General features: G+C 42.3%; 1 long non-coding RNA gene across 1 annotated transcript in view; it reads left to right on the forward strand.

The window, feature by feature from the left end:
* Positions 1-12,889, forward strand: part of LOC138504672 (uncharacterized) — a 120,438-nt gene that overhangs the window by 62,820 nt on the left and 44,729 nt on the right. The gene's annotated exons all lie outside the window — the stretch shown is intronic.

Below are 12,889 nucleotides of genomic sequence, written 5' to 3' on the forward strand. Positions count from 1 at the left end.
CCCCCCCCCACACACGCACACACACTACTTCACACAACCATCCAATTGTAAACCACGCCGCAACACACACTCTGAACGCCCCTCCTAGGGCCTGTTCTTCATCCAATAAAACATGAATACAATAAACTAAAATAACAAGCCCTCGGAAAGAAGAGACTTTGAAAGGCAAAGAGACTTGGGCACATAAGTCCCTGATGATAATGTTTGAACTGCACCCTTGGGCAGAAGAAGCCAGAGACTGTGCTAAGCTTGAGTGTGCCACCTTACCCTGTGCTCAAAATGCGGTGAAGGGAGGCCAACGGTCTGAATATCCAGACATATCAGTTCATGAACGCTTCTTTCTTTTACATAACATTGTTTCGCACCCTATTTATATTTAGGGGTAAGGATTGGCAATTGGTTTATTAGTATTGGGCCTTTTATTTTGATAAGACACCACTAGGGCATTCAATCTTTTATTTTTTTTGGATTACATGGGTGTTTTTCAAACCCTTTTTGAAGCTCGAACTGTGGTCACTTTTGTCAGTCTTACTGTTGATACCATGCCTTCCGTAAATGTGCTGTCAGAAGTGGGATGTTACTTAATTGAGACAAATTGGGGAACCCTAAAATTCCAGAAGCTTAGTCATCGATCCTCAGATCCCTCTATCGAAGGAATCCATGGGCTTTGATATCTTTTTTTTATTTTTAATTCATATAGCAACACAGATCTTTGTACAAAAACGCACACAACGCATAATTAACTCATGTACATACGGCTTAGAAATATCAACTTTGAGGCTAAAATATGCAATACAACTAAAAATCTTTCATCATTGCCACACGTCAACTTAAACCACATGTCTGCTTGTAATGGATATTGACCCATATTTGCTTATGTTCGCAATGTTCTTGTTCTCAAGATGTCCAACCTTTCACATCTACATAAAATTCCAATTAATTATTTCTGCTTAAATGACAATGGCGCTCCTCGCGTTTTAAATGCTTATATACTCCTATTTTTCAATAACCTCAGCCCGATTAAATTTGCACAACAGGTAGTTCTCATGCTTTCACTATTAATATAGGCATCATCAACATATGTACCTCAATTTGGTCTCACTAGCCAATATGCCATAAAGGTTCCACTATTAGACAACGATGCTAAATGTACTATATCTCTCTCACAATAATGCTCTTGCATGATGTTTTTACAGCAGTGTTTTTTTTAGCTAAGTGACATAGTGTATATATATATGTTCTGATTTTCAGTGACCCATTTCTCATGTTTCACGAAGAGCTGACCCAAGGTCCCTATCTGAATCGGGTTAGACATTTTCACAAAACTATTAATCATCCCACTCATAATGGTCTTTTTATTAAGACATTTTAATTTCTCGTACATCATAGACATTTTCAATTCATAGACTCCAGTGATTTTCATAAGAGACAGTTCTAGTATGAGGAATTCAATGGGGAGAGATGCAGACATACAATACAGCAGTCTCATAATCTTTGCTTCTAATTTACCTAGTTGGTTTGTGAATTTGTGAGCTCATACGTCCACACCATATAGCATACATGACGCTTTGTGAGGTGCAGGGGCGTTGCTAGGGGGGGGCTAAGGGGGCTATAGCCCCTGATCTTTTGGTTGTAGCCCCGGATAGAATATCAGGAGCTACAGCCAAAAGACTAGCTAGCCCCCAGTCCCAACAGTTCCGACATCAGCTTAGCCCCGGGTCTTTTCCAGACCTAGCAACTCCCCTGGTGAGGTGTATAACAATAGTATCATCTTAATTGAGATACCACTTTGTCAACATATTAAAATTGCTCAGTGTATATGCAATTGCCAAACATTTGCTCTCTGTGGCTTGCAGTTGTTTGTAACCTCTCACCTTTTACAATACCCAAGTAGCGATGGCTTTTTACTTGTTCAACATCTTTCCCATCAATTTTGTTTCCATATCACATTGGATTATTTTTCTCAACATACCTTTATTCAGAAAGGCTACATTTCTAGTTTTTTCAATATTAATTCGTAGCCCATTACTTTACCAGGTCAGCATTCGAGCAGTTGAAGATTGTCACCAAATTGTCAGCGAGGTATAGATTAAAAAGAGTAGCTGCAAGTATGCAGCCCTGTTTGACTCCCTGAACGGTTACAAAAGGGTCAGAGAGATGGCCAGAGTGGTCAGTTCTTACTCTCAATGTGGTATCCGAATACAACTGAATCATTTTTAACAGGCCATGAGGAACATTTCATGCAACTAGCTTGTTCCATAGTTTGTTCCTCATGACCGTGTGAAATACTGAACTGAAATCCTCAAAGGCAGCATACTCGGGTAGTTGACGATGCTCCCACGCATATTCTATTGTGGATAGTAAACATATCAAATTATGACTAGTACTAGATTTCGTTCTGAAACCTGTCTGATTGGAAGAATGGAATTATTTTCAATCCACCGATTTAGTTCTTTTAGTAAGACGCATGCAAACATTTTGGATGATTGGTGCGATGGCTACTATCTCTAGCATCACACGTTGTGGCAAATGATCACTTTCTGCGTGAAAGATTACCGACATATCTATAGTTATGATCTTAGCAGGTTCATTCATAAACAGTCTATTGTCGTAGCAGATTTACCACTAGTTCTAGTAAAAGCTCTAGTTGAATCACCATAACATTTACCATTAAGCATGGTGAGATTAAACTGGTCATCAGTGAGGACCACGCTTTTCCTTGCTGATCAGTTTTTTTTGTTTTAAGTACTGGACCAGTCTGTAGACTATTGTCAGAACAGACAATGTCATATATTTTCATCAACTATGAACCCTGGGATATTACGCTTATTAGAGTGCAATATTTGCTTCACTAAGCCACAGTTACCTTTTTGTGTACACTCGATTTGGAGGATCATATAGATTTATAATGATGATCTCTGGTGTGGTTGTGTTCTCTTTTCAGCTTAAACAGCTAATATCATTGCAGACAAGTGCAGAGTTTTTATTGACCAGGAGTGCCGTACAGAAGTAAGCAGTCCTCCCTTTGGTCTGCCTTTCTGAACTTTGGTCGCTAACACTTGTGCACTGCTGCGCCCATCAATCTCACATATATCCAAAATTCATGTCTCCTGCAACGCAATTATTTGGAAGTGGTTGATATTCTCTAATAATCCGTCGTCGGCAGACAGATGGTTAAAACCTCTTCTATTCCATTAGCACAAAAAGCAGCACCTTATGCTAATGTGCCTGCGAAGTGAGATTTTATTGCCAATACCTGTGTTTTTCGCAAACACAACTGCAGGGCTTTAAGTACTTGTTTTCAAGCTCGGAGGATGCTGAGGGGGTATGTTCTTATCTACTCCTTGTTTTTATTTTTAACTGCTATTTTATCTTTTATGCTTTCAATCGGATATTTATTCCTCAGCATATCAATTTCTTTACATCTATAGCCTATTTTATCGGCTCATTTTCATATTTTGATATATAGGCTATAGTTAGGTTTGATTTAAACCAGACTCGCGAGGCCACTTGATGTTTATCTTCAAGCTGATTGACAATCGAAGTGTCGTCTGATGTGATCATTCTGAGCGGTATAATAGTATGTAAAATACGCAAGAATGTTGTTCTGTTTAGGGGGGAGACGACTCTCAATGCCTAAATCAGATTTAATCTCTAGTGCTTTGACTTTGTCAGGTTGAGTTATTACTATCTTTATTTACAGTTTCTAGATTCAATGTGGGATTGCTATCTTTCAACACTGTGCTCTTCGCATTAGCTATGGAAGCATTCAGTGGAATGGTACTCTTTGTGTACTACAAGCTACCCTATAATAGCTATTTGAATACCTGTGTCAGTCTTGGCTGTGATAGCGTCGCTGATCTCAATACGACCAGGTATGTCTCGCTACTCCTTCAGATCTCTGTTCAATATGTTGGAATTGCGTTTCATCAACTAATGCACGTAAGTAATTACGAATATCCTTTTGATTAAGAATATCTTTGTCAAGATTTTCAGAGCAACATTTCCCAGGTGATCTATATCCATGTCTTTGGTCGAATCATCTCGTAATTTACTATTGGGGTGTCATCCCCCACTATGTCGATATCATTTGTCTCAACAGCAGGATTCAGTACCGCTTTGGTAGTTTCTTTTTCGGAGCTACCAATTGCTTTTCCCCTGATTTTTCTTGTGTGGAATACATGAACGCCTGAGAGTTTCGATTTGGGCTTCGTTTCATGGCCGGTTTTACTCTGTTCAATCTCTAAAATGGCCACCGCTATTTCCTCCGGTAGTGGGTCCGTGTTAGAAGTTGCATCTTTGCATAGTCTTTAAGACCGATTTAATGCTTTTGTGCAATAGTATGGATAGTATACCATTTTTTTTTTTCAAGACTTTCACGTTTCTCATTCAACCAGTAAAGAAAGTTCTTAATGATTTTAAACATACCATCAGAGGAAATGCTATCAACACTATTATTAGTGACATTTAGGTCTACGGTGGAATGACCAACCTGCATAATAGGTGGTGTCTCTGTTACCATATCATTTGTGGATTCATCAATCTCAACAGTTGCACCATATGTTTTCGTCATCACTCCCAGTTAAACTACTCTCAGTGTGACATCTTATTCATTGGTAGATTATCATAGGCATTACTGTCCAACATAGGTAATTTGCGCTAATGTGTTCACATTATTAGTTGGACCACTCAAATTCTGATGCAATATATTAGCTGGGTATGACTCCTTATAGGTAGCTGGAGAACATTCTAGATAAGCGTGCTCGTTAAACATGGCAGCTTTGCATTAACTCTTGTTCGATTTCTCTGGCTGCTATAGCTTTTTCCTTATTTGTCATCGTTTTGCTACGGTTTACTACATTAGGTGGGGATTCTATTACCGCCTTTATCATTTATACTTGCAGTTATGCTCAGATTATTTGGTAATAATTTGTCATTACCTTCATCTTGGTGGAACCACCTTCTGACATGGCCATTCCTCTTTTTTCTTCTCTTCCCCCCCCCCCCCACACTCCCTGTGGTGGTTATAGTCTTTGGTATACAGGTCTGGTTACCACGATGCTGATAATGTCTAATAGGAGAGGTAGCTGGAAACGAATTTGATGAGATGGAAGACAATTTTGGTATGGCTCAGTATTTCTTGACACACAGGTGTGGACAACCGTCTACTGCACCACACGGTATATCAATAAACTGATCTTCAAATGAGGTATTTTCTATTACATTCCTGACATTCGATTGTGGTATACGTATAAACGATTCTACTAGGTTGCCCATGGACACCACTAGAACTTTGGTTTCCTTGTTTAAACGGCTTCAAAAAACCAATACAGCCCTAGAACAGTTACTTGGCTTTTCTCAACTTGGTATAGGATGTACAATTCAAGACACTATTTTATTGTGGTGTTTATAATAGCACTCACTAAGGACACCCACACATATGCTCTGCAGTGACTATTTGGCTAAGCCAGTGTTGCTGTCATTAGTAGCTACCAGTGCCAGTGTTATCTTTAGGCTTATTATTGGAACAATCTGCTAAAGCTGCTCAGGCAGCAATATATCAGACTCCGCTAACTGCTACTATTTACTTCAACAGTCTGTATATTTATTCAAGACTTTGAGAGTAAAAAATCTGTCTTCAATATGAGGCCACGTAAAATTGCTCTCAAGTATTGGGTGCAAACAGGGACACGCTCACACCTTACTAGTCTGCTAGTGGGAATTATGAGACTAACACATAATGCACGCTCTGAAAATGGTACCTGCCGTTAACAGCTGTTTTCTCGCTGGTTTAATATCACTCAATGCATGGAAAAGTTCTATGTTATCCCGCACACAAATGGTGCGCACCAGCAACCTTCTTGCTAATATTAGTATCGACACAGCGATCCAGGGAACAACTCCTTGGCGCGCAGGACAGCAAGACAGCACTTCCATGCATGCGACCCCAGGATTATGTAGCTGTGATGTAGTAGATGGTGCAGGGCTTCACAGTCTGCTAATTACGCATGATATACTCCCACAATTGTTGTAGAGTTAATTCCACAACTCTATTTAAAGTCCCAAAAATTCACACACTCCTACAACTGGCGTTTGAGCAACACTTATTGCAACCCTCAGTTTGCATCAATCTCGTATTGTTGAAACATTCAAATTGCGGTCTATCAATTCCACCGGGAACTCTTCAACCCACTTCAAACGCCCTCAATCGCCATCTCAGTTGCTCTGTACGTTCGCCTCAGTTGCTCTGTACTTTCACAATATCTGTAGCAGCAGAGAAGCTGCTATGCCTCCAGAGAAAAGAGGACTAATTCCCACAGACTTAGTTTTGATACCCCCCCCCCCTTGGGTGTTATATAAGATTGGTTCCAAAATCTGGCCTGGACGTTTGGTCTAGATGTCCTAGATCCCGTGTTCCGGGGAGACATAAAGTTTCACTTACAGACCATGGTGCAATTCAATTTGAAGTACATTGTGGGGGCAAAATTGCACAGGGAATTCTTGAAAGGGCTCCATTTCCTCATTTTAGAGAGGGTGAACTGGTGGATACTGAGAGAGATACCTTAGGCTTTGGGGAAGCTGATGAACCTTCTACCACTGATGAACCTTCTACCACCAACGCAAAAAGGGAAGCAGAACCTACCATCCTTCCCGACCCAGCCTTCGTCCAGCAAAATGAGCACTCGCAGAGGCTTTCTTGCAGGTGATTCCTAAAGGAGGATTCCTGAGACCGGGATTACTGTACAGAAAGGAAGCATCCACAGAAGGCCTAATTAAAATTCAGTAATCCCCCAAACCCATCAGAAGATCGTATTAGGGATTGCACATTCAAATTTGACAGGGGGACACTTGGGACAATCTAAGACCCAGTCGCACATCATTGGGAGGTTGTACTGGCCAGGTATCCATGCTGATATAAAGAACTTTATTCAGACATGTAAAATATGTCAGAAGACCAACACTCGCATTTCCTTGCCCGCCCCTCTGAATCCTTTATCAATAATAGAAGTCCCTTTCTCAAGAATTGGGATGGATATCATTGGACCGTTGGAAACCTCTAGACTGGGTAACAAATATGTCCTCGCAATCGTTGATTACGCTACCAGATACCCCAAGGCATTCCCTATGCGGAACACAACCCAGCAGATTCTGAAACCTTTATCACCAGGGATGGTTTTCTTAAGGAAATTCCAACAGATCAAGGATCCAGTTATATGAGCAAACCCGTGGGTGAAGTGAAGAAATTGTTCCTTAACGCCACCTCAAGAACCTCAGTTTACCACCCTCAAACAAACAGATTGGTAGAAAGATTCAATAAAAAACTCAATCACCTAAGAAAGTTGGTAGATAAGGATGGGAAGGCCTGGACCGCATGATACCCTGGGCCCCATTTGAGGTGAGTAAAAACGCCTTAGGCATCCACTGGATTCTCTCCTTTCAAACTACTTAATGGTAGAGAACCCAGAGATGTCCTGGACATGCTCCGGGATACCTGGGAAATAAAAGGAGCGCCCATTCTGCTTTTGCAAAGAGCTACCAGATTGTGAGAGCATATGAAACTTGTTGGAGATCTAGTATATACTCGTATGGAAAAAGCTCAAGGGCAACAATGTCAAGAGGACAAAACAAACTTGTCTCAAAGTGGCATGTGCCATATGAAATATTAGAATTAACAGGGAACTGTTCCTATAAGGTAGCCCAAATTGACGGGAAAGAAAAGACCCATCTCTACCACAAACATCTCTCAAGAGTGAAAGGAAAATCCTTACCCCACCAATGCCACAATACTATCTAGTTTCGTACCAGAAGAAATAGATAACTTTGAATTCATTTCCCAAGAGCTATCTAGTCAACAACAAGGAGACTGAAAAGATTTAATTATCGCAATATTCCACAATGTATTCTCTGAGAAACCAGGAAGAGTGTGAGGCACTTAACATTATATCAGAACACCAAAGGGAAAAGTGGTCCATCTGAAACCATATAGACTCCCGGAAGCCCGTAGAACAATAGTGGCCGAGGAAGTAAACTCAATGCTAAGGCGAATATTATTGAACACCCTTCAAGCCCATGGTCCTCCCCTATAGTATTGGTCACAAAGCCTGACCATTCCTGGAGGTTTTGCATAGATTTCCGACAGGTCAAGGCCGTCTCTGACTTAATGCCTATCAACATGCCGCTCATTGACAAATTGATTAATAAACTCGGAAATGCCATCTTTCTATCAGCCCTAGACTTAACAAAGGGGTACTAGCTGGTCCCAGTACATGGACCCGATAAGGAAAAGACGGCTTTCTCAAAGCCCATGGTACTCATTCAGTTCAAAGTCCTCCCTTTTACTTACACGTGGTCCCTGCTACTTTTCAATGACTTATGGACAAGATATTACAGCCCTACTCCGATTTCTGTAGGTCTTATATTGACGATAGTCATTTATGGTAAAACTTGGGAAGACCATCTTTTGCGTCTCTTTACTATTATACATGCCCTCAGAGAAGCCAGCCTAATGGCCAATCCATCCAAATGCAAGCTGGCTCAATCGGCTGTGAAATACTGCAGCTTCGTTGTAGGGAATGTTAGTGTCCAACCTCAATGCAAAGAAGTTAAAGCCATTCTAGATACCCCCACGCCTACAACTAAGACCTCCATGCATTCCTAGGGTTAATTGGTTATTACCATAGTTTTATCCCTAACGTCGCGGACAGGACAGCTAGGCTGACTGACAAATTAAAGTACGCTGAACCTCAGAAAAACCATTTGACTGACGAGGATGATGTATGTCAGAACAACCTAAAACACCCTGTGCCAGAACACAATCCTAAAGACTTCTCGAAGGTGTTTGTGCTGGAAACAGACGCCTCCCTTGCTGGGCTAGGTGCAGACTTGTCACAAATCTGTGATGGATTGGAACACTCTATTCTATCGACCCTAGCCGCAAACACTTCAGCGTGAAAAGAATTACTCAGTGCTGGCATTAGAGGCCCTTGCCTTCGGGCCATCACCCACCTTAGATACTACCTCCTAGGAAGGAAGGAAGTTCACACTTGTCACCGATCATTCTCCATTAGTATGGATTAGCCAGTGAAAAGATTCTAACCATAGAGTCATGTGATGGTTCTTAGACCTGCAACCCTACTGTTTTACTGTGGAGCACCGAAAAGGCAAAGACCAAGGAAACGTAGATTTCCTTTCCCAGTTTCCGTGTGAAACAGATGTGGCTACATTGCATAGGGGAAGGGCATGTAAGAAACCTGAAGGTGTCTCATGCACTGGTCCCTGGGCATCTGTCATCCAGGTGGCCAGGACATGGCCATCGCTTTTGGATCCAGTTCCCAGGGGTGCATTAGTGCAAGAGGATCCCCTGGGTGGCGACTCTTTGGGGAGTGGGACACCGTGACACGCGGTATCCCCTTCCCTGTAACATATTTGCCCCATCCTACCAGGTAGGATATTTAGGAACTCCATTTCCCCCCCCTCCTTTCACAACACAAACACTTTCTCACAGACAGCTTGCTATGAGAAAATGGATTACACCCAAGCCATTTACCTAACATGTCATAATACAATGGTTGGGCAGGGGGATCCGGCAACAGCTAACGCACACGTGACTTCCATTGTACTTCCCTTTGTGGATAAAAGGCAGAGCATGAGAGCCCACTCTGAGCGAGGCAAAGCACACAAGGAAACAGAAGTTCCAAGATGGCAGTTTAACACGAGGAGAAAGACCACGAAACAGAAGGGGATCGCGAGGAGGGAAGTGCCCTTCACCTTTTTGATAAGGAACCGTTAACTTTAACAAAACCTTGAAAATACAAAGCGTAAGACCAGGAAACCAAGCTGAAGAATCCTGCATGTGTGTCGGAGGTACCCGGGCCCTCCCGTGTCGGTGATCAAGGTGGGGAGGATCGCCTGCTGCTGAGGTACTGTCCTTGGCTCCCACAACAAAGCAGCACCGGAGAAATTCAGTCAGTTATTTGGGGAGGTAGATACCAGACCGGTCTGTGTTGAATCCAAGGTTGCAAGCAGCAACATTGTATTTTGAGCGCTGAAGCGAACCGTGTATGACATGCATGTGATAACCAACACAAGTAAAATTGAACAACAGATGCGTGATTGAACTTTGAAACCAAGATACTATACCTTTTGACAGAGTGCTCCGGCACTGCTTGCGTGCTCATTCCAAGGTCTCTGTAAGGTATCCAACTGAGATGTGGCAAAGGATTGTGAAACAAATTGGTCCTGCATCAGGTCAAACAAAATCCTGCGCGCAATCAAGTCTTCGATCTTAATATAGTAAAGCAAGTTGATGACAAAGTAGATAAAGTTGGTCCGAGCCCGAACGAGGGAGATCAGTTGAAAGCTTTGGGTTAAAGCAAGTTTGTGTTTAAGTGAATTAAAATGGGTCTGAGCCCGGCAGAGGGAGACTGATTGAACATTGTGTTGAAATGGATCAGAGCCATCCTGGGGGGTGGGCGGTGTCCGGAGTGAACCGCGAATCCAGCAAGAAATTGGATACATGGAAATCATATGAGCATTGTGTTAAAGGGGATCTGAGCCCAGCTGAGGGGGATCTGAGGTGAATAGGGAATCGCCTGAGAAATTAAGTACGTGTGAAATCCTGGACTTCTTTATTATTTGTTTGTCACATCAAACCCTTTGAAAGGCAAAGAGAGCTGGGCACAGAAGGCCCTGATTCTAATGTTTGAACTGCACCCTCGTGCTGAAGAAGCCAGAGACTGTGCCGCCTTTTTCTGTGCTGTGTCGATACTAATATTAGCAAGAAGGTCGCTGGTGCACACCATTTGTGTGCGGGATAACATAGAACTTTCCCATGCATTGAGTGATATTGAACCAGCGAGAAAACAGCTGTTAACGGCAGCTACCATTTTCAGAGCGTGCATTATGTGTTAGTCTCATAATTCCCCCTAGCAGACTAGTAAGGTGTGAGCGTGTCCCCGTTTTACACCCAATACTTGAGAGCAATTTTACGTGGCCTCGTATTGAAGACATAGATTTTTTACTCTCAAAGTCTTGAATAAATATACAGATTGTTGAAGTAGATAGTAGCAGTTAGCGGAGTCTGATATATTGCTGCCTTAGCAGCTTTAGCAGATTGTTCCAATAATAAGAAACATGCGGAATGGAGGCCAATGTCCTGACATATTTCTTGAACACTTTTCTTTTACATAACATGGTTTCCCTCGCTATTTTTATTTAAAGATAAGGATTGGCAATAGGTTTATTAGTATAGGCCTTTTTATTTTGGCAAGACTCCACTAGGACTGCATTATTATTATTTGATGGTCATAGCTTGCTCCCATCTTTAGATTTAGGATTAGATAGGTGTTTTTGAAACCCTTGAACTGTGGTTACTGGTGTCTGTCTTACTGTTGATACCATTCCTTCCGAACACTTACCTTACCTTTGCCTTACCTTTATAATGCCTTACAGAAATAATCTATTTACAATGCAAATACCAATAAAAAATAACACAAACCATACCCATGGCACATCAACGACCTCGCTCTCCATGTGTACACACTTCTCATACTTCCCCATGCATCTGTCCCCTACTTGTTATCGCTTACAAGAGTCTACTCACATCCTAGCAATAGGGCAAAGTAGGAGTTATTCCAAACCCTGAGAATTGAATAAGGTTTTGTCAAATTGTACCTTTTCTGTCAAGTGTCACTGCCTCCCTTGGACCACTCAACAAATCTTTCTTAATAGCACACATACACCCCGTCCCATCCCCACTCAGCACCCATCCATGTGCTTCACTTCGTGGTTAACCTTTTGAAGCCTGGCCTGCTCTCATAACGCCTAATATTGGCCAAATGTACAAATGCATTCCAGCCTTTACACAACTGCTTACACCTTGGACTTCGGCCCCCCTGAGGGCGTTCCCACATGCACGCTGAGGCCATATTAATGGGTTAAAGGCGCTAAACAAATTACTACTACATGTTGCCCCATTCTTTTTGGGAAATGTTGGTAGTCCTGCACTGACTTGTTCTTTCCTGTCTGGGGATTGTAGCCCTACACTTTCCCATTATAAACCCAAGACTAGGAGTCTCAAAATCAAGAGAAAAAAGGAAGGAGTACCTCACTACTATACCCTAAATGTTATGGGCCTGTTGACACGCATGTGTTGCCCCGGTCATGAATATACTGGTATAGTAGAAAGCACAACCTGATAGAGTGGCTGCATCTCCGTTTAGACTAGGTTTCTTTAAGTGAGTGCAAATCGACAGGCTAACGTTTCATGACTAGGAACATGGTCAAAGTGCCGTTATCAACTACTAGCAAAAGGTACCCGTATTCGGCATGGGTTCTGTAGACCGACAAGATAACACACTTAACAATTGTTGAAATTCAATGATCATATGGATCGCTGTTCAGAAGTCGATTATCGCTTGATGTGCCTTGTACTCTGAAGTATACTGCACTGAGAGAGTTCCTAGTGATTGCCTCGACATCCAAAGCAAATTAATTTTTTTCGAGGCTTTTGCATTCAATGCTTTGTATTCGAGGGAATCACTGGATACTCACTGAGAATGGGTGCATGTGGCTGGCTGACGTACCCTGGAGCAGACATGGAGGGGAGGCGAGAGCTGGAGTGCTGCAGCATACTGCGACTTTATGTGCGTTCTCCCCAGCTGTTGCCTCACCCCCCGGCACAGTCCATTGCAGTGCAAAGATCTCAAACGGTGCGTCCTAGGTGCTTGATATGTGGTTGAGTTTTGTTCCTCACGTCAAGATGCTTAAAATCAGCTTTGTCTGGTCCTTCTACGACCACGTTGATGTGATGTTTCGCTGATTTCAGGGAATAGTCTCATGTGTGAAGGGGCCGAGATTCGGGGTGAAAGGGTGGGGTGTCCAAATACAT

The sequence above is a fragment of the Ambystoma mexicanum genome, chromosome 11 (genome assembly GCF_040938575.1).
Source record: "Ambystoma mexicanum isolate Mex_15411 chromosome 11, UKY_AmexF1_1, whole genome shotgun sequence".
Lineage (NCBI taxonomy): Eukaryota > Metazoa > Chordata > Amphibia > Caudata > Ambystomatidae > Ambystoma > Ambystoma mexicanum.